Genomic DNA, 21,205 nt, shown 5'->3' with positions numbered 1-21,205 from the left:
GAGACCAAACATTGATATTCTTGCCTCGCTATTCGATGAGCAAGATCACTAAAACACATTAAAATAAATATTCACAAACACATAAAAATAAATATTCACAAACACAAACTAAGGAAAGAATCTACATTGCGACTGATGAGAAACCACACTCGGGTTTCGAAACGCAAGCGTCAAAGGGCCACTCTATCAACTTTGTAACACCATAGGTCCGGCTGAGTCTCGCCATAAGCTTTCCCCACACAAACAAAACATTACCGTACACACTAATCCAAACTTCCCTACAAATATCCGAGGCGAAACAAACATTTTTTATTAACACAAACAATCGGATAAGAATGTAGGAACACATTTTTGAAACGAACCAAACACAAACTCGACACAAAAACATTTTGGATAGTTAGGTGGGGAGCCTCTTTCACACTTTATACAAATCTGCTGATGATGTCATGAATATGTAATTAGGTGAAAGTGGCCGTCGACGCGTCGCGACTGGCAGTGGCGCTGCACTTGATAAGTCTTAGTCGGGTGGTTACCGTATAACTGGAACAGCCGATCGTTTGCTGAGACGATCAAAAGGTGTCAAGTGCGCCTCCGAATAAAGTAGTAAAGTAAACTATGCATAACTAATAGACGGGGCCCAGAACGTCGTTTCAGGCCCAAACGACACTCTGAGCCCCGTCAAGTTCTGTGTGGGCGCAGGGCTGTCATGTATGGTAAGTAATTTTTTTATCCGCCAGCAAAAGAAAACAATTTTGGTTAAATTAAAAATGACGATATTCCAAATACAAAACATTATAATAAGTAATACAGATTCTCACCTACCTTGTAGCTGAAAGAAGACACCATTTGTGCGAATTAATTTGTTTGCAAATATGTTACGGTACTCCACAAATGATAACAATGCATGCAGGCTCTCTAAAATTAACTCATAGAATGTAGATTATATTACGCTCAAACTACTTTCTTACCAACAGAACGGTACACAGCAACATTCTAACACGCCTACCGGCATATGCATATACGATGTACAATAATTTGTCAAAACCTAAAAAAACACGATTACGATTCTTACGGACGATCAATTACGTTTATATCACTTTATATCAGTTAATAATAAACAAGAAAGTAAATGTCAAAGTTAAAGGAATACTGAAGGTGTACACGCAAGAGGACCTCACAAGTATTCGCACAAGCATGAATAGATAGATAGATAGATAGATAGATAGATAGATAGATAGATAGATAGATAGATAGATAGATAGATAGATAGATAGATAGATAGATAGATAGATATAGATGCATGCATAAAAATATACATGCATACACACCCGCAGGCGAGAAAACCGCACACACAAGCATACATACATTGCAATTTTTAGAGTGGGAACAGGAAAGATGATAGTAATTATATTTTACGTCATTTCCCCAAGAGACGAACGTCTGCATGTTCAGTTTAACTCGTTTAATGTTTGCGAGGCCGCCAAATATTAGAGACGCAATTAAGTTAGCTTTCTTCTGATAACTTCATTCAGAAAAAAAAATTAAAGTTCACATCATGAGCAACCATCGATCAGCACCCTCTGTGGCGTCTTACTAAAATGATTGATAGTCAGTGAGCTAATGTTCAAAACACGTCACATTGACAGCACATTTGCAAGAATATCGGTTTATTCTGCCAGAATATTTGCTTCCAATATATTCAAATATAAAACATTTCCTAAGCACTTAATCAGTTACTTTGTAATCTTAAGCTACCCTTTCGCTTTTGCATAGCTACATCCACGGTCTATATATTGTTACAGTGCAGGGATTTGTTGCTCGATGTTTTGATAAATCAAAAGTAAATAGACTCAGAATATTATATAAAGGTAATTTTAAGTCTCATTTTTGGATCATCTGGTGAAATAGAGGTCTCATCAATGATAAATTAAGTAATTGAATTATACTGTGCATGTTATCCAGCAAAAAGTAACGACACGTTCGTACATGCGATTACCAATAGGACTCTCAATCTAATCTACGTCACAACATTATCATCAATTCCAACAGCTCGTAAAAAAGTATAAATGAAATAGACATGCCGTTTCAATCAATCACTAACTATATACGGTTAACGATCTAAATAGTTCTTCAGCTCAAGACGCATGGCCTTTTTGCGGTAGATCAAAGAATATGCCCATTTCTGTGAGAATTACATCATCATATCAGACATCCTTTTTGCGCAATTATCATTGCTTATTGGTTCCCACTTTTTCACAGGAGCAATAGAAAACAATGTTTCGTGGAATTAAACAACGGCAACATACTGCCCACAGAACTATCTAATAAGTATACAGATTCTTACTTGGAAATTCAGTTGTCACTGAAATTAACAAAACACCGTGAGTTAATGTGTTTGCAAGTATTTTATAGTGCCACACAAATGATAACAATGCATATAGGTTCTGTAAAACTGACTCATGGAATGTAGGTTATGACACGTTCATATTTCCTTCTCACCACAAAACATTACTTAGCAAAATTCAAACACGCTTATCAACATATGCATATATAGACGTACACAAATACTTCCCAAAACTTTTTACTAGACGTATATCATTTAGGACATAAATTTGTGTCCTTAACCCCAGCGTCGCTCACGTTGATCGGTAGGTCTTATGTCCCTATGCCCCATTTGCGTTCATTCATTGGCTGCCTTTATGTCCTCAGTCTCACTAATATTTACTGTTCCGAATGCAACTCATTCATTGGCAGCCATATGTTCTTGTCCTTGCCTCACTTTCGAGTGTTCCTTGTCTCGTTCTGCCATGTGCTTATTACTGTAACCTGTAACGCATCTGCGAGCCTAGTCAATCATTACCAGACAGCTAGATCGTAGTCGCAACGTTTTGAAGACAAATTTGTCTCCACAAACGTTGCTACGCTCTAGCTGTCTGTTATGATTGCCTCTGATCGCAGATGCGTTAGTAATGAGCACATGGCAGAACAAGACAAGGAACACTCGAAAGTGAGGCAAGGACAAGAACATTTGGCGGCCAATGAATGAGTTGCTTTCGGAACAGTAAATATTAATGAGACTTGAGGACTATAAGCAGCAAATGAATGGACGAAAATGGGGAATAGGGACATATAACCTACTAAATCAACGTGAACGACGCTGGGGTTTAGGACACAAATTTATGTCCTACAAGATATACGTCTACTAGTCCTGTTTCATAAGTCAGGTCAATGACATATGTACCAACATCAGTGACTGGTTCATCTGCTAATTTAGGTCCATTTACATTACGCTGATCGGCGGGACCTCATGCGTTAGGTCTCATTACTATGTATTATTAACTTCACAGCTCCTGATTTCTTAATGTGTAGATCCGGTCCTTCAGTGTTCACTGCCTCATTATGCAATGTCCCACGTGCTTCCTGGCTACCGCTGAAATAATACGTTATTCGTGATGTTCACGGATCGGCCGAAGCTACAAGGAAAAATGCCCGACAAAACTTCATGCGTTAACTTTCCATATTTTTACTTATCCCTGTCCCTTTATGCTTTACAGGCATGCTGGCTCGTTGTTTTCCAATTGTTGGTTACATAAAACATTCACGCTTTTCATTTTCATTTTTATTTGACGGGGGCATTGGCCGCATCGACAACAGTGATGCCTGTGAATGACAAGAGGCAACAATAGAGCTTCAAGGGAAACACATGAGGTTCATTATAAATTCAGTAAGCCGTTTACCATGTTCCAAAGATCGAAAATTGTTACCATGTGAGAACAGATGTTCGCAGTCAACTGACTGCAGCTGCACAGTACTAGAGATTTCCCATAATGCATCATGATTTGTACCAACGTAGATTCCCCGTGTGAAGTCTACCATGTCTCCAATGTGTAGACAAATACCTGACTGGTTGTAAAAATCTGAAAACGTACTTTTAAATACACCTTTCTTCTAAATTCCCTTTTGAAAGGATTACAAAATTGTGCTTGATTGAGACAGGAGATAGCATATTTGTAAATTCTCCACTGATTGTGTCCTCAGCCATACAGAATAAAGGGACTGAAAGTAGGGAGACTAGTTGCACCTGTTTTATGAAACAAAAGGTATTGATTTTCTCCAAATAGGAAAGAAAAAGAAATTTACATGCTAACTTTTTTCAGAGAATGACCCCTTCAGTTGGACATAACTTGCTTCCCAAAACTGTGACATTTGTGGTACCTGCAGAATGTGACTTTCATCGTTATCTAACGGTTTCTTTGAAATTTACACTACAATATTTCAACGTACTTTTAATAAATATAATTTATCAATTATCTTGAGACTGCACATAATTGCTTTTATGCAGAACTGAAAAAGTTATAAGAAAACTAACGTCGTTGGTACAAATCGAACAGGATTTTTGGTAATTTATTGTACTCTGAGCTGGTGCCAGCCGCCATAGATTCTTGTGAGTCAGTCATACCGGTCGTAATCTACATATACCGATCTTTGGACAGACATGTATGAATATCTTTCTCGCAAACTCTTGAGAAATGCAAATTGACTTGATCAAGAAATTTATGAGAGCCATAACCTGCAAGAATCAACAAACACTCTCTAAAGATTATTCAACCTGTTATAAGATTATGTACGTTTATACTGTAGTGCATTCACTGATTTGCATAGTCCTAAAATTTCTAATTTTCAAGACAAGAGTGCTGATGCCGATTTCGTTCCAAACTACTCAATATATATATAGATATATATATGTATATCTTTTAAATTTCTACCTCGTATAGTAATATACATCAAGTTTCGTGGTTGGAAACAATTTACATTACTGAATGGTTTTTGTATGTAAAGTTACACCGAAATAAGAATTAAACGTGGAAATGTACAATACTGAAAAATCATTGACTACTGAAATAAAACACTGACATATACAATTGAAGAAAACACAGAGCTGCAGAGGGTATTTGATCCATTCAATCATTGCAAATATTATTGGACTCTATCTTGGACAGAATTTACAACTTGAAGCACAATTGGAAATGAAAAATGCAGCTGCTTTCAGCTAGATATCAAGTATGACGCACATTGAATTATAGAAATATGAACAAAGAGGATTTTGTCAATTTGATGACATGGCTGTAACAATTATTGTGCCGTTAAAGGTCTCTCGCGCATACATCGTCCGACTCAAAAAGTTGGGAACACCATTGTCCCCCAATCACACATAGATAAGCATTTGGAAATAACCAATATAAGTAATGTTTTCATAGGTGAACATTTATAATATAACTGAGTGTAAATGGACTAGTAAGAAACTATTTTTTTTTTTGAAAATCGTTTCTTAATTGTACGAGATGGACTTTAGAATGGCAATAATAATGATGGCAATAACAACATAAATTAACGTCTATTTTGCAACCAAGGATATTGCAATAAATCTAAATCCACCAACTTATCTCCAAGTCAGTGTTTCCGTTAGCGCCAAATCATGCGTATTTTACGCAGTCTCTTTACTTTTATTCATAAAAAAATAAACAGTGGAAAAATCTGTACGCAATAAATATAGCAACACATTAAAGTCGCTTTTCTCCTAGTGATAAACAAGCCCGACGTGTCTCTGCATATTAAAACAGTACAGTGAAAAAAGATCTAGACCGGATTCTACACATAGTAAAGCCGACATGTCAATGAGTGACAGGTCAAAACATAAACAGTAGAGCAAGACAACATGACTGGCACTGAAACTTCAACCATTGAAAGTACACAACTTTATATGATAATTAAACGTATACTGTCCAATCACAGATTTTAAGTTGTTGCCGCTTTTAAAATAACACCATCACACGGCATTTTGAATACAAAGGAACGGCCTTTTCTTCATATATGGGCATATGTAGATTCTAACTTACTGTATACCTTAATGAGAGGTCTACTACATGACAAAGTCTATTCATATGTTCATTTCAGACGTGTTCCATTTTATGGCTTAAGTCGTTTTGTAAGATTTCATCCCAAAAAATTGTGAATGCATATCAAAATACGGCAAACCAAAACTTGTATTGGAATCTCTGCCACCTGTGTTATTCACACAACATGACATTGGCACTTTGCGATGTCTTGAAATGTCCAGAATAATAGACCGTAATGTCAGCTAGAATCAAAAATAATTTTCATGGAACTGTATGTTAATTACAATGTCTCATTGTCTTCGGCGAACATTTAAACTGTTTCAGTTATGATGTAAGTTAATGTGCCTCTGTGCCACGATTGTACATACTTCGACAATATCTGGCATAAACCAACGAGGATGGCGATACAGTTCACTAGTTACATTGCATAATGAGGCAGTGAAGACTGGAGGACCGGACCTACACATTAACCAAACAGGAAGCTGTAAATTGAATAATACATAATAATGACACCTAACACATGAGGTCACTCCAATGACTGCTCCGAAAGTGGACCTTAGAGAAGCGGATTAACCAATCAGGGCATGCAGTGCATGTGTGTGAAATGTAGGTCATTTTCAAACAGGACTTATAACACATGCACGTGCTCATACTGACGTATATCAGACGATCAATTACATTTACCTCAGCTAATATCAGTTATTAATAAATGTAAAGTTCTTTTTTTGTATTGCTCTCATTCAAATGGCAATAACTTTGTATTAAGATTTGAATGAATATAGAAATTGACAACTAAACTAGAAAGTAAAGGAAGATGTCAATACAACTCTGAAGGTGTACATGCAAAAAAACATGCATGCATTCTCAAATTCATGCATGTATGGATTCAATTTTAAAACAAAACACCGTTAATTAACATGTTTGCAAATATGTAATAGTGCAACGCAGATAATAACATGCATGTATGCACTTTAAAGTTGACTCATAGAATGTAGATTATGACACATTCATATTATCTTCTTATTAATAGAACGGTTCACAGCAATAATACTAAAATGTCTCGCCTGCCCAATTACAATCGATCACAACACTGCACTGTAGACACGCTGTAAGTCTGCACTCCGACAATGAACATCAACAACAACGGTCGCGAATATCATATGGGAGAATCCTTCAGTAAGGACGTGGGCCGTTTGATTGTTCAAAATATAAGACATTGTGGTGGCAATTTGGCATCTAGCGAGGTACCACGAGGAGCTACAAAATACAAGCAAGCGACCGTTTTAAGATAAGCGTGGAGGGAGCCAGAAAAGTTTTGAAGAGATATACATGTATCGGGACAGGTTCCCTTCAACCGGGATGAGAAAAGTGTATGTTCATGGTTACACACATGTGAATACATGTACATGTAAAACGCTACCCCCACTGTACTTTACTCTTACATTTCCGTACCAAGTGAAATTGGAGTACGTTTATTCGGTTTGTAGGAAAGAAAGATGGCTTAGTGCTAGTGAATGTTTATTTCGAAAGTTTTGCGGTCAAGACGGGCGATGTCTGTAATTGAATTGCTAACATTTTCAAAGTGCATTTTCTCAATTCCCGCGTCTCAACAAAGTCTGAACACAACACTTGCGATAAACGCTATAGTATCGTTGGTATTCATTCACTGCAATATTGAGATCGGCACAAAATGTGTGATGTTCTGTAACACTGACTGCATTTGAAACACATGAGTTTTACCTGAAACTAAATACTGATAGGGCAAATGCTGTGGTCAACATCATTTGTATACAGTGTATTTTATAATCACTCCCTAATACATACATACATACATACATACATACATACATACATACATACATACATACATACATACATACATACATACATACGCGCGCACACACACACACACACACGCAGGCGAGATGCATGCACCACACTTGCATACATGCATTGCAATTTAACGGAACAATTTCGTCTTTCGAACAAGAAAGATGCAATGTAATCATATTGTAAGTCATTTCCCCGAAGAGACGAAGTTGCATGTTCAGTTTGACTCGTTTAATGTTTGCAAGGCCGCCAAACATATGAAAAGCAACTAAGTTAGCTTTCTTCTGATATCTTCAGAAGCTAATTTTAAAGCTCACATCACGAGCAAGCATCGGTCAGAACCCTCTGTGACATCATACTAATATGATCGATAGTCAAGTAAGCTAATGTTCAGTACAAGCCACATTAACAGCACATTTGCAAGAATATCGTTTCATTCTGCCAGAATATTTGCTTGCAATATATTCCAATATAAAACATTTCCTAAGCACTTAATCAGTTACTTTGTAATCTTAAGTTACCATTTCGCTTCTGCATAGCTAAATAAGCTCCATGGTCTATATTTGTTACAGTGCAGGGAATGGTTGCTCGGTGTTTGATAAATCAAAAGTAAATAGACTCTGAACATACATAAAAGCAATTTTAAATCTTCTTTTTGGTTCATCCGGTGACATAGAAGTCTCATCAACGATAAATTAAGTAATTGAATTCTACTCTGTGCGTGTTATCCCAGCAAATAGTAACGACACGTTCGTACATGCGATTACCAATAGGACTCTAATATCCAATATACGTCACAACATTGTCACCAATTTCAACAGCTCGTAAATAGTATACATGAAATAGACATGCCGTTTCAATCAATCACTAACTTTATACGGTTAACAATCTAAATAGTTCTTCAGCTCAAGACGCATGGCATTTTTGCGGTAGATCATAGAATATGCCAATTTCTGTGAGAATTACCTCATCATACTAGACTTACTTTCTGCGCAATTTTCATCGCTTATTGGTTCCTACTTTTTACCAAGGAGAAACAGAAATCAATGTTTCGTGGAATTAAACAACGGCAACATACCGCCCACAGAACTATCTAATAAGTATACAGATGCTCACCTGAAGAAGAAGTTGGCCCTGAAAATTAACAAAACACCATGAGTTAATGTGTTTGCAAGTATTTCATAGTGCTACACAAATGTTAACAATGCATATAGGCTCTCTAAAACTGACTCATGGAATGTAGATTATGGCACGTTCATATTCCTTCTTACCACAAAACATTAAATAGCAAATTAAAACACGCTTATCAACATATGCATATACAGAGGTACACTACTACTTCAAAAAACGCCTTACTAGTCCTGTTTCATAAGTCAGGTCCATGATATATGTACCAACATCAGTGATTGGTTCATCTGCTAATTTAAGGTCCATTTGCGTTACGCTGATTGGTGGGACCTCAGGCGTATCTCATTACTATGCATTATTAACTTCACAGCTCCCTGATTGGTTAATATGTAGGTTCGGTCCTCCAGTGTTCACTGCCTCATAATGCAATGTCCCACGTGCTTCTTGGCTACCAGTGAAGTAATACATTATTCGTGATGTTCACGGATCGGCCGAAAGCTACAACGAAAAATGCCCGACAAAACTTCTTGCGTTAAATTTCAAAGTTTTTAATTATCCCTGTCCCTCTATGCATTACAGGCATGTTGGCTCGTTATTTTTTCCAACTGTTGGTTAAGTACAAAGTTCACGCCTTCATTTTTAATTTTGATTTGACCGGGGATTAGCCGCATCGACAACAGTGAGGGCTGTGAATGACAATAGGAAACAATAGAGCTTCAAAGGAAACATATGGGGTTCATTACATAATTCTGTAAGCCGTTTACCATGTTCCAAATATCGAAATTGTGAACGTGTGAGAACAGTTGTTCGCAGTCAACTGACTGCTGCTAGTGCCAGCCGTCATAGATTCTTGCGAAGTCAGTCATACTGGTCGTAACCTACATATAGCAACCTTTGGACAGACATGTATGAATATCTTTCTCGTAAACTCTTGGAAAAAAACAAAATTGAGTTGATCAAGAAATTTATCAGAGCCATTTAGCTAACCTGCAAGAATCCACAAACACTCTCTGCAGATTATTCAACCTGGTATAAGATATGTCTATTTCTACTGTATTGCATTCACTGATTTGCATAGTCCCAAAATTAACTATACATCAACTTTCGTGGTTGGAAACAATTTACATTACTGAATGATTTTTGAATGCAAAGTTACAAAAAATAAGGATTAAACGTGGAAATTTAATATACTGAAAAATTATTGACTATTGAAATAAAGCCTGACATATACAATTGAAGAAAACAAAGCTACAGAGGGTATTCGATCCATTAAATCATACTTTTGACTCTATTGTTGGACAGAATGTACAACTTGGAGCACTATTGGAAATGAAAAATGCAGCTGCTTTCAGCTAGATATCAAGTATGACACACATTAAAATTATAGAAATATGAAATTACTACTCCAAGATGATTTTGTACATTTCGATGACATGGCCGTAACAATTATTGTGCCGTTTCCTTAAGGTCTCTCGCGCATGCATCTACCGACTCCCAAAAGTTGAGAACACCGTTGTCCCCAAAATCACACATAGATAAGCATCTGGAAATAACCAATATAGGTAATGTTTTCATAGGTGAACATGTATGATATAAGTGAGTGTAAATGGACTAGTAGAGCAACTATTTTTCTCTTTTGAAAATCGTTTCTATATTTGTACGAGATCGAGTTTAGAATCAAAGTGGTGATGGCAATAACAATATAAATTAACGTCTATTTTACAACCAAGGATATTGCATGACAAAGTCTATTCATATGTTCATATCAGACGTGTTTCGTTTTATGGCGTATGTCGTTTTGTTAGATTTCACCCCAATAATTCTGAATGCATATGGAAATACGGCAAACCAAAACTTGTATTAGAATCTCTGCCACGTGTGTTATTCACACCCGATGACATTGACACTTTGCGATGTCTTCAAATGTCCAGAATAACAGACCTTAATGTCAACTAAAATCAAAAATACTTTTCATGGAACTGTATGTTAATTACAATGTCTCATTGTCCTCGGCGAACATATTTAAACTACTTTAAGTTATGATATAAGTTAATGTGTCTCTGTGCCAAGAAAGTACACACTTCGACAATTACTGGCATAAACCACCGAGGATGGCGATACAGTTAGCTAGTTACATTGCATAATATGGCAGTGAAGATTGGAGGACCGGACCTATACATTAACCAATCAGGAAGCTGTAAATTGAATAATACATAATAATGGCACCTAACACATGAGGTCCCTCCAATGACTGCTCCGAAAGTGGACCTTAGAGAAGCGAATTAACCAATCAGGCATGCAGTGCATGTGTGTGAAATGTAGGTCATTTTCAAACAGGACTAATAACACATGCACGTGCTCATACTGACGTAGATAAGACGATCAATTACATTTACCTCAGCTATTATCAGTTATTAATGAATGTAAAGTTCTGTTTTGTATTGCTCTCATTCAAACGGCAATAACTTTGAATTAAACTTTTAATGAATATAGAAATTGACAACTAAACTAGAAAGTGAAAGAAGGGGTCAATACAACTCTCAAGGTGTACACGCAAAAAAATGCATGCATTCTCAAATCAATGCATTTATTGATTTAATTTTAAAACAAAACACCATCAATTAACATGTTTGCAAATATGTTATGGTGCAACGCAAATCATAACATGCATGTATGCGCTATAAAGTTAAATCTTAGAATGTAGATTATGGCACATTCATATTATCTTCTTATCCACAGAACGGTTCACAGCAACATTCTGACACGCCTACCGACATATGCATATATTGACCGACAATTATTTTCAAAACAAACTAAAAAACACGAACACGAGTTATATTCTCGTACAACCGATCATCAATTAAATTTACATCAACAAAAAAATGTTAATAATAATTGCAATGCTCTTTGTTGTATCGCTACCATTCAAATGGCAAAAATAACAAGTAAATTTTAAAATGTCACTTGAAAAAGGAAATTAAACTAGAAAGCATGAGAGGAACGCTCCATTAACTTGGACATACCCGAGTAACCCGAGCTGGTTATCAGAGGATTAATCTCTATGTCAACATATGCGAACAGATTATCTTTTAGTGTAAACAAAACATTAGCACTGCCGGAACTACTTTTAGCATGGCCAATGCCAGTCGGCGCCTGACTTGATGATGGCTCCCCTGTCCGGCACTCAGGATTTCCGACCAGCGTTAAAAGTGCCGTCCAGCACTTGCTGTTACTTTGAGGTCATCATTTAGTTCATAAAATTGCATGAAGAGTTTACAAAAACGATGGTACTATAGAATCCCTTTCAAATAAAATGTTGTATAAACAATAACAGTTAATTAACGTACGCTTATTTTGCATACGAAAAGCTATTTTTGTATGAATGTTTATATCCCTATAAAAGAAAGTACGGTAGCGAAAATCAGCACAACAAAACAGGACTTTTACTAAAACGTACTCTTTCAATTGCAGTTCAGACTCACATTGCGGAAAGGTGCATGCAATCCAATGAAAGTCACGAGCGCGCAAACTTTGGTGTCATCGGATCCAGTCTTTGAATTATCAATGAACACTCACTTATTTTTCTGGTCAAAAGCCAAAGGCTACTTGTCCATCGCAACAAGCCTCTCTGTTTGCAGCGTGTTCATTTTTAGCCGGATGCCGGCCAAATTGACCGGCTACTTCCGTATTTTGGCCGGCTACTTTTCAGCAATGTTTCGCTCTCTAGCCCCGAAATTCTGGTTTTGATAATAATATTTTGATATTTGTTGTCTTGCAAGCCGGAGATAACATTTCAGAAGTGCCTATGTGGCTATATGTAATCTAGCAATTTACGCGGTGAACTTGTTGCTATCTAGTATCAGCCTGTAGTACCGCGATCTGCGAACGTGTACTGTATACTGGGAATCGCTCTCGAGGTCATCCTTGCTTTCCCGACTACAGCCCGAATTATTCCGACGTTCACATCGGGTGCCGCTTACCATTGGACTGACGTTACGCCCACCAATAGCTGGCCATTTCCGAATAAAGCCGACGTTTGTTTCTCTCAAACGCGAAAGAGAAGAAAGTCTCAAACGCGGAAGAGAAAGTCGACGCTTCAGAGCTTTTGTTTTCTGCGTAAGAGTTGGGCCTTGTCTGATGGGTAGGTTTTTGATCGAATGTAAAGCAACCAAAATTACTGAGTCTCATTTTTCATACCTTTGAAACGCCACGTCAATCCATCCATAGTCGATCATAGATCTACATCGCGTTTTGTGGAGGGGTTTTGTCGGAAGGGAAAGTCTACGCGGGAGTCTACGCTTGAAAACGTTGTAGTCCGTGGGCTGGAGGGGCCCACCGTGCACCCCCCCCATAAACCTACTACATGGTATTTTTTTGTTCTTTGGGATCTGCTGAACTAGAAAAAAGATGTTAACATTGGATATTTTGGGATGCACTACCTGTCTGCACTGGTTTTTGATTTGTATGTACCGCAAAAAATGGCGAAAAATGGGTAGGGGTAAGGGGTACTATATCCTCCCCTAAATTGAGTAAACTAGCATGAAATAGCACAAACCTTACATTTTTGGAAAGCTCAGATACTGCTCTTTCTGAGGAATACCAACTTAGCAAAATTAATTTGTGTACATAGAATAGGACGACTTTAAAATGAATTTTTTTGACAATTTTGAAATTTTTTACCAAAATACCATGTAACAATTGTGATCTACTTTTTATTAAGCAAAATTTTCACAACTTTTTGTGTTTAAATTATTCATTCCGACATATTAAACAAGAAAAAAAGTGTTAACATTAGATATTTAACTATACACTACTTCTCTGGAGTCAATTTTGAATTGCGTGTATCTGTATGGGGTGTGAAAAAGCTAGGGGTAGGGGTACAACATTCTTTCCTTGATGAAGTAAACTGGCTTGAAATGCCATATACCTTATAGTTTTAGAAAGCTTAGATACTGGCCTTTCTAAAATGCATAAGTTTTTAGTAAAAAAATATGACGTCATTGAATTGGATAACTTTAAATCGATTTTTTCTGGTAATTCAGCAATTTTAACCGGAAGAAAATACGATAACTATTGTTTCCTCCCAATGAGAAGCAATCAAACAGATTTATGGATGTTATTTACTAATTGCAATGTGCTGAAGAAGAAAATAAATGTCAAAATTGGGTATTTACAATCCATTATTGTCCCTGCTCACTCAAATTGCAAGTTTTGCTACATTGGTATATCGTGAATGGGCATTTTATTGTTATGCAATGAACTAATGCACAGCCTTAAAAAGAAGACTTTAAAACGCACACACATAGTCATATTGCCATTTTCTCCCTATAAAGTAAATAGATTGTTGATGACTGTCTATTTTTATAATTTACTTTTTAAATATTTTCTATGAAATAATTTTGATAAGACGTATAAATTTGGAAAATTGTGTATGCCTCCTTGTCTTACTTATACAGCAAGCATTACTAACAATCTATTAGGCCGTGGGCTAGAGGGGGCGTCTACGTGCACCCCCCCCCCCAACCGCACAGGATAACAAACCTGTATTTTTCAGAAGCCTTGGGATCCCTAGAATAAGAAATAGGATTTTAACAGACAAAATATAGGGACTCAATAGCTGTTACGGTAATGTTTTGAAGGGTGCCGCAAAATCACGATTTTGTGACCCACATGGATTTTTGTCAAACCTGTCTTCATGTACGTCATCTGCTGAGCTTACTGTTTAACATGACCTGGCTTATGGGGTATCATTAGAAAGGTGATGTATTCTTCTTGATAATGTTATATAGCAATATGCAATATCTTCTATAGTTTTTATGAAATAGGGCCATAATTTACCCCATACCCCAAAGTTTATGTCGCAAATTACTGTCAAAACTAATCTAAATTCTACCATATTTACCTAGACATAATACAAAGGGTAATGCTGTGTATTAACTTTGTGTTATTTGCTACAGGTACATGTTAGAAACCTGAAATAAACTTTTGACAGAAAAAATATTGGGATCCTGTAGCTGTAACAGTCATATTTTGAAGGGTTCCGCAAAATCACAGTATTACTGAATCACATTCGTTTTTGTTAAACCTGTCTTCTTGTAAGTCTTCTGCTGAGCTTATTTTGAACATAAAGAGGCATCTGCGATATCATTTGAAAGTTAATTTACTTCTCTTCAAAATGATATATTGCAATATGCAATATCTTCTATAGTTTTCATGAAATGAGACCAAAACTTACCCCATACCCCAAAGTTTTATGTCGTAAATTACTGTCGAAACTAATCTTAAATTCTACCAATTATTTACCTAGACATTATACAAAAGGCAATGCTTTGTATCAAATTGTTTTATTTGATACAGGTACATGTTAGAAACTTGAAATAAACTTTTAACACAAAAAATATCGGGATGCTGTAGCTGTAACAGTCATATTTTGAATGGTACTGCATAATCACAGTATTGTCAACTCGCATACATTTTCGTTAAACCTGTCTTCTTTAAGTCGTCTACTGAGCTTATTTTTTAACATAACGTGGCAAGTTGGGCATCATTAGAAAGTTAATTTACTCTTCTTTAAAATGATATATTGCAATATGCAATATCTTTTACAGTTTTCATGAAATAGCACCACAACTTACCCCACACCCCAAAGTTTTATGTTCCAAATTACAGTCAAAACTCATCTCAAATTCTGCCAACTATTTACCGGGACATAATACAAAGGGCAATAATTTGTATTAAATTTAGTTTATTTGCTACAGGTTCATGTTAGAAACTTGAAACGAATTTTTAACAGAAAAAATATTGTGATGCTGTAGCTGTAACAGTAAATTTTGAAGGGTACCACAAAATCATGGTATTGCCAACTCGCATACATTTTTGTTTAACCTGTCTTATTGTAAGTCATCTGCTGAGCTTATTTTTTAACATAAGGTGGCTATTCGGGTATCATTGAAAAGTTTTTTTTCCTTTGATATAATTTTTTGCCAGAAAGCGACTGACATATTGTAATATGCATTGTAATATTGTAATATCATCTTAAGTTGTAATGAAATAGCAAACATCTCATCACCCCAGCCCTTAGTTTGATTTGCAAACTACATCTGTTCTAAAACTTTGCAGTTTGCGAATTTGGGATATGGGGTAAGTGTTGGTCCTATTTCATGAAAACTATTGAAGATATTGCATATTACAATATGTCGGTCGCTTTCTGGCAAAAATTGTCTTTCCAATGATAGCCCATAAGATAGGTTAGAGTAAAAAGTAAGCTCATCAGATGACTTACAAGATAACACATTTAACAAAAACACATACGAGTGGGCAAGACTGTGACTTTACGGTACCCTTCAAAACATGACAGCAGCAACCATTCAATCCCAGTATTTTGTCTGTTAAAAGTCTATCTCATATTTGTGACATGTCTATGTAGCAAATAAAACAAATTTCATACAAATCACTGTCTTTTGTAATATGTCTAGGTAAAAGCTTGGTAGAATTTGAAATCAGTAGTGACAGTAATTTGCAATATAACCTTAGGGGTATGAGGTAAGTTTTGGTCTTATTTCCTGAACACTAAAGAATATATTGTATATTACAATATGTTATATCAAAGGAAAAAAACCTTTTTAATGATACCCCAATAGCCAACTTATGTTTAAAAAAAAGCTCAGCAGATGACTTACAATAAGACAGGTTAAACAAAAATGTATGCGAGTTGGCAATACCATGATTTTGTGGTACCCTTCAAAATTATTATATTACTGTTACAGCTACAGCATCACAATATTTTTTCTGTTAAAAGTTCGTTTCAAGTTTCTAACATGAACCTGTAGCAAATAAACTAAATTTAATACAAATTATTGCCCTTTGTATTATGTCCCGGTAAATAGTTGGCAGAATTTGAGATGAGTTTTGACTGTAATTTGGAACATAAAACTTTGGGGTGTGGGGTAAGTTGTGGTGCTATTTCATGAAAACTGTAAAAGATATTGCATATTGCAATATATCATTTTAAAGAAGAGTAAATTAACTTTCTAATGATGCCCAACTTGTCACGTTATAATAAAAATAAGCTCAGTAGACGACTTAAAGAAGACAGGTTTAACGAAAATGTATGCGAGTTGGCAATACTGTGATTTTGCAGTACCATTCAAAATATAACTGTTACAGCTACAGCATCCGGATATTTTTGTGTTAAAAGTTTATTTCAAGTTTCTAACATGTACCTGTATCAAATAAAACAATTTCATACAAAGAATTGCCTTTTGTATAATGTCTAGGTAAATAATTGGTAGAATTTAAGATTTAGTTTTGACAGTAATTTACGACATAAAACTTTGGGGTATGGGGTAAGTTTTGGTCTCATTTCATGAAAACTATAGAAGATATTGTATATTGCAATATGTCATTTTAAAGCCAAATAAATTGTCTTTCTAATTGCAGCCCATAAGTTAGGTTATGGTAAGAAGTAAGCTCAGCAGATGACTTACAAGACGACACATTTAACAAAAACATATGTGAATCGGTAATACTCTGCCTTCACGGTACCCTTCAAAACATGCAAGTAACAGTCATTCAACCCCAATATTTTGTCTGTTAAAAGTCTAACTCATATTTTTGGCATGTCCTTGTACCAAATAAAATATATTTTACACAAAGCATTGCCTTTTGTAAAGTGTCTAGGAAAATAATTGGTAGAATTTGACATTAGTTTTGACTGTAACTTGTGACATAAAACTTTGGGGTATGGGGTAAGTTTTGGTCTCATTTCATGAAAACTATCTGAAGATATTGCATATTGCAATATATCATTTTGAAGAGAAGTAAATTAACTTTCAAATGATATCGCATATGCCTCTTTATGTTCAAAATAAGCTCAGCAGAAGACTTACAAGAAGACAGGTTTAACAAAAACGAATGTGATTCAGTAATACTGTGATTTTGCGGAACCCTTCAAAATATGACTGTTACAGCTACAGGATCCCAATATTTTTTCTGTCAAAAGTTTATTTCAGGTTTCTAACATGTACCTGTAGCAAATAACACAAAGTTAATACACAGCATTACCCTTTGTATTATGTCTAGGTAAATAATTGGTAGAATTTAGATTAGTTTTGACAGTAATTTGCGACATAAACTTTGGGGTATGGGGTAAATTATGGCCCTATTTCATAAAAACTATAGAAGATATTGCATATTGCTATATAACATTATCAAGAAGAATACATCACCTTTCTAATGATACCCCATAAGCCAGGTCATGTTAAACAGTAAGCTCAGCAGATGACGTACATGAAGACAGGTTTGACAAAAATCCATGTGGGTCACAAAATCGTGATTTTGCGGCACCCTTCAAAACATTACCGTAACAGCTATTGAGTCCCTATATTTTGTCTGTTAAAATCCTATTTCTTATTCTAGGGATCCCAAGGCTTCTGAAAAATACAGGTTTGTTATCCTGTGCGGTTGGGGGGGGGGGGAGGTGCACGTAGACGCCCCCTCTAGCCCACGGCCTAATAGATTGTTAGTAATGCTTGCTGTATAAGTAAGACAAGGAGGCATACACAATTTTCAAATACGTCTTATCAAAATTATTTCATAGAAAATATTTAAAAAGTAAATTATAAAAATAGACAGTCATCAACAATCTATTTACTTTAGGGAGAAAATGGCAATATGACTATGTGTGTGCGTTTTAAAGTCTTCTTTTTAAGGCTGTGCATTAGTTCATTGCATAACAATAAAATGCCCATTCACGATATACCAATGTAGCAAAACTTGCAATTTGAGTGAGCAGGGACAATAATGGATTGTAAATACCCAATTTTGACATTTATTTTCTTCTTCAGCACATTGCAATTAGTAAATAACATCCATAAATCTGTTTGATTTGCTTCATTGGGAGGAAACAATAGTTATCGTATTTTCTTCCGGTTAAAATTGCTGAATTACCAGAAAAAATCGATTTAAAGTTATCCAATTCTATGACGTCATATTTTTTTACTAAAAACTTATGCATTTTAGAAAGGCCAGTATCTAAGCTCTCTAAAACTATAAGGTATATGGCATTTCATGCCAGTTTACTTCATCAAGGAAAGAATGTTGTACCCCTACCCCTAGCTTTTGCACACCCCATACAGATACACGCAATTCAAAATTGACGCCAGAGAAGTAGTGTATAGTTAAATATCTGATGTTAACACTTTTTTTTCTTGTTTAATATGTCGGAATGAATAATTTAAACACAAAAAGTTGTGAAAATTTTGCTTAATAAAAAGTAGATCACAATTGTTACATGGTATTTTGGGTAAAAAATTTCAAAATTGTCAAAAAAATTCATTTTAAAGTCGTCCTATTCTATGTACACAAATTAATTTTGCTAAAGTTGGTATTCCTCAGAAAGAGCAGTATCTGAGCTTTCCAAAATGTAAGGTTTGTGCTATTTCATGCTAGTTTACTCAATTTAGGGGAGGATATAGTACCCCTTACCCCTACCCATTTTTCGCCATTTTTTGCGGTACATACAAATCAAAAACCAGTGCAGACAGGTAGTGCATCCCAAAATATCCAATGTTAACATCTTTTTTCTAGTTCAGCAGATCCCAAAGAACAAAAAAATACCCATGTAGTAGGTTTATGGGGGGGGGTGCACGGTGGGCCCCTCCAGCCCACGGACTATTGATTTTCTGCGTAAGAGTAGGACTTTGTCTGTTGGTTGCCGGAGGTTTTAGATCAAATCTAAATAAACAAACAATTACTTGGTCTCATTTTTCGTACTTTTGAAACGCTACGTCGATCACAGTGTCAATTTTCAGGTCGACCACAGTCCCTCTAGCCATGGAGCTACCTCCATGCTCTATCCACCGGTCTGGAAACGCCTATTGTAAAAGGTGTCAATCACCTTGACCGCACAGCCAAACCGCGATACGAGGGGCAGTCACGTGATAATGCGGAGCTTGGGTTTGTCCTGCATGCCACAGTCCCCGATTGTGTGTACGCTTTTCTCGAATTTTCGTTGTTTTTGGCTCTATTATGTGTTCTCTGCGTCTATCTACGACACGAAGACAGAAATCATCATATCCTGAAACCGGTGTTTGTTTTTCGTGATCCTTCTCCCATCGTAAATGATGATAGTGTGCGATAATTTCTGGGGTTGATCGCTGCGAGTGTGTTGACGTAGCACAAGCAACGGCTGGAATCAAACCGGAAAATTTGTCGTCCCTTTCTCTTGCAATGCTAGTATTCAGTGCCTCCAAATATGATAAAATATGTTTTCTGTGTAATATTCTGTGAAATCATGTCTGTTAACTGAGCAGAATAGGAAAGACAACTGCAGAAATGCATGGATAGAGGGACTGTGGGTCGACCGATATTGCATTATAGTGTAAGCTTACTGTGCCACAATCGACTAATCGACTGCAGGTGTGTTGTACACATACGGTGTCGTACAGGTTGACCTGGGATGTCGTCAATTTGGAATTTTATCAAACATGAACACTGGAATTTAGCTCTCTTTTTCAATTATATTAATCATCACCAAAAATCGATGGTAAGCTCGCGAATTCGTTTTATTGTGAAATTAATACCGTGAATTAAATCACTGAAAATTGTGCCGTCCGCCGACCGGCCTCGTTAACTGCCTCTACTATTTCTCCTTTCTTATAATATGTACGAGTGGCCATACTGTTTACAGACGGATCCGACTAGCAATTCATTGACTCAAATTCGCTCTATAGGAGATGTAATATCACAGGATACGCGCAGCTCTTGGAGTCCTTACTCACTCGTTACGTTGTTTGCAAGTGCAAGAAAAATCTAGACAATTGGAAAGAACGTTCCATGCTGTGCTGATCACATTTGCATATATGATCAATGCGCGTTACTGAAGTGAAGCGTCCGAAAATAGGAAACTTGAATGAAAATGAATGAAGAACGATATTTTGTTTCACCGTATTTCTAAAACTTAGTTTAGAACCTAAATTAAAGAATAAACTAGATTACTTGCATTTAAAAAAGGACAGTTCACTTTTTCCTGTAAACATAGTTCCATGTGCAAGCATATGTGTGTGCCCGTGGTATTGAGTGAGTCGTCACAGCCATGACGTTCCTATCATAGCACCAGCTCGATAAGATAATCGCAACAATGGAAAATTAACACCTTTGGGATTAAAAGTCTTCTGTTTGTCACCCGAGTTGGCAGGCAGCAACTCGGGTTTCAGGTACCATCAAAGTTAATGGAGCCTTCCCCTAATGGTAAAGGAAAAGTCGATGACTTTACTGAAAGTGGATGCGCAAGAGGACAAATATGCATTCGCAGATAGACGCAGATAGATAGATAGATAGATAGATAGATA

The 21,205-nt window shown here is 36.2% G+C and overlaps 1 protein-coding gene across 1 annotated transcript in view; it reads right to left on the bottom strand.

Moving 5' to 3' along the window:
- The window catches only part of LOC139125851 (cubilin-like), a 164,436-nt gene that overhangs the window by 20,944 nt on the left and 122,287 nt on the right, over positions 1 to 21,205 (bottom strand). The gene's annotated exons all lie outside the window — the stretch shown is intronic.

This window comes from Ptychodera flava (assembly GCF_041260155.1).
Source record: "Ptychodera flava strain L36383 chromosome 3 unlocalized genomic scaffold, AS_Pfla_20210202 Scaffold_26__1_contigs__length_13983176_pilon, whole genome shotgun sequence".
Classification (NCBI taxonomy): Eukaryota; Metazoa; Hemichordata; class Enteropneusta; family Ptychoderidae; genus Ptychodera; species Ptychodera flava.
This window is presented reverse-complemented; position numbering and strand designations above follow the sequence as displayed.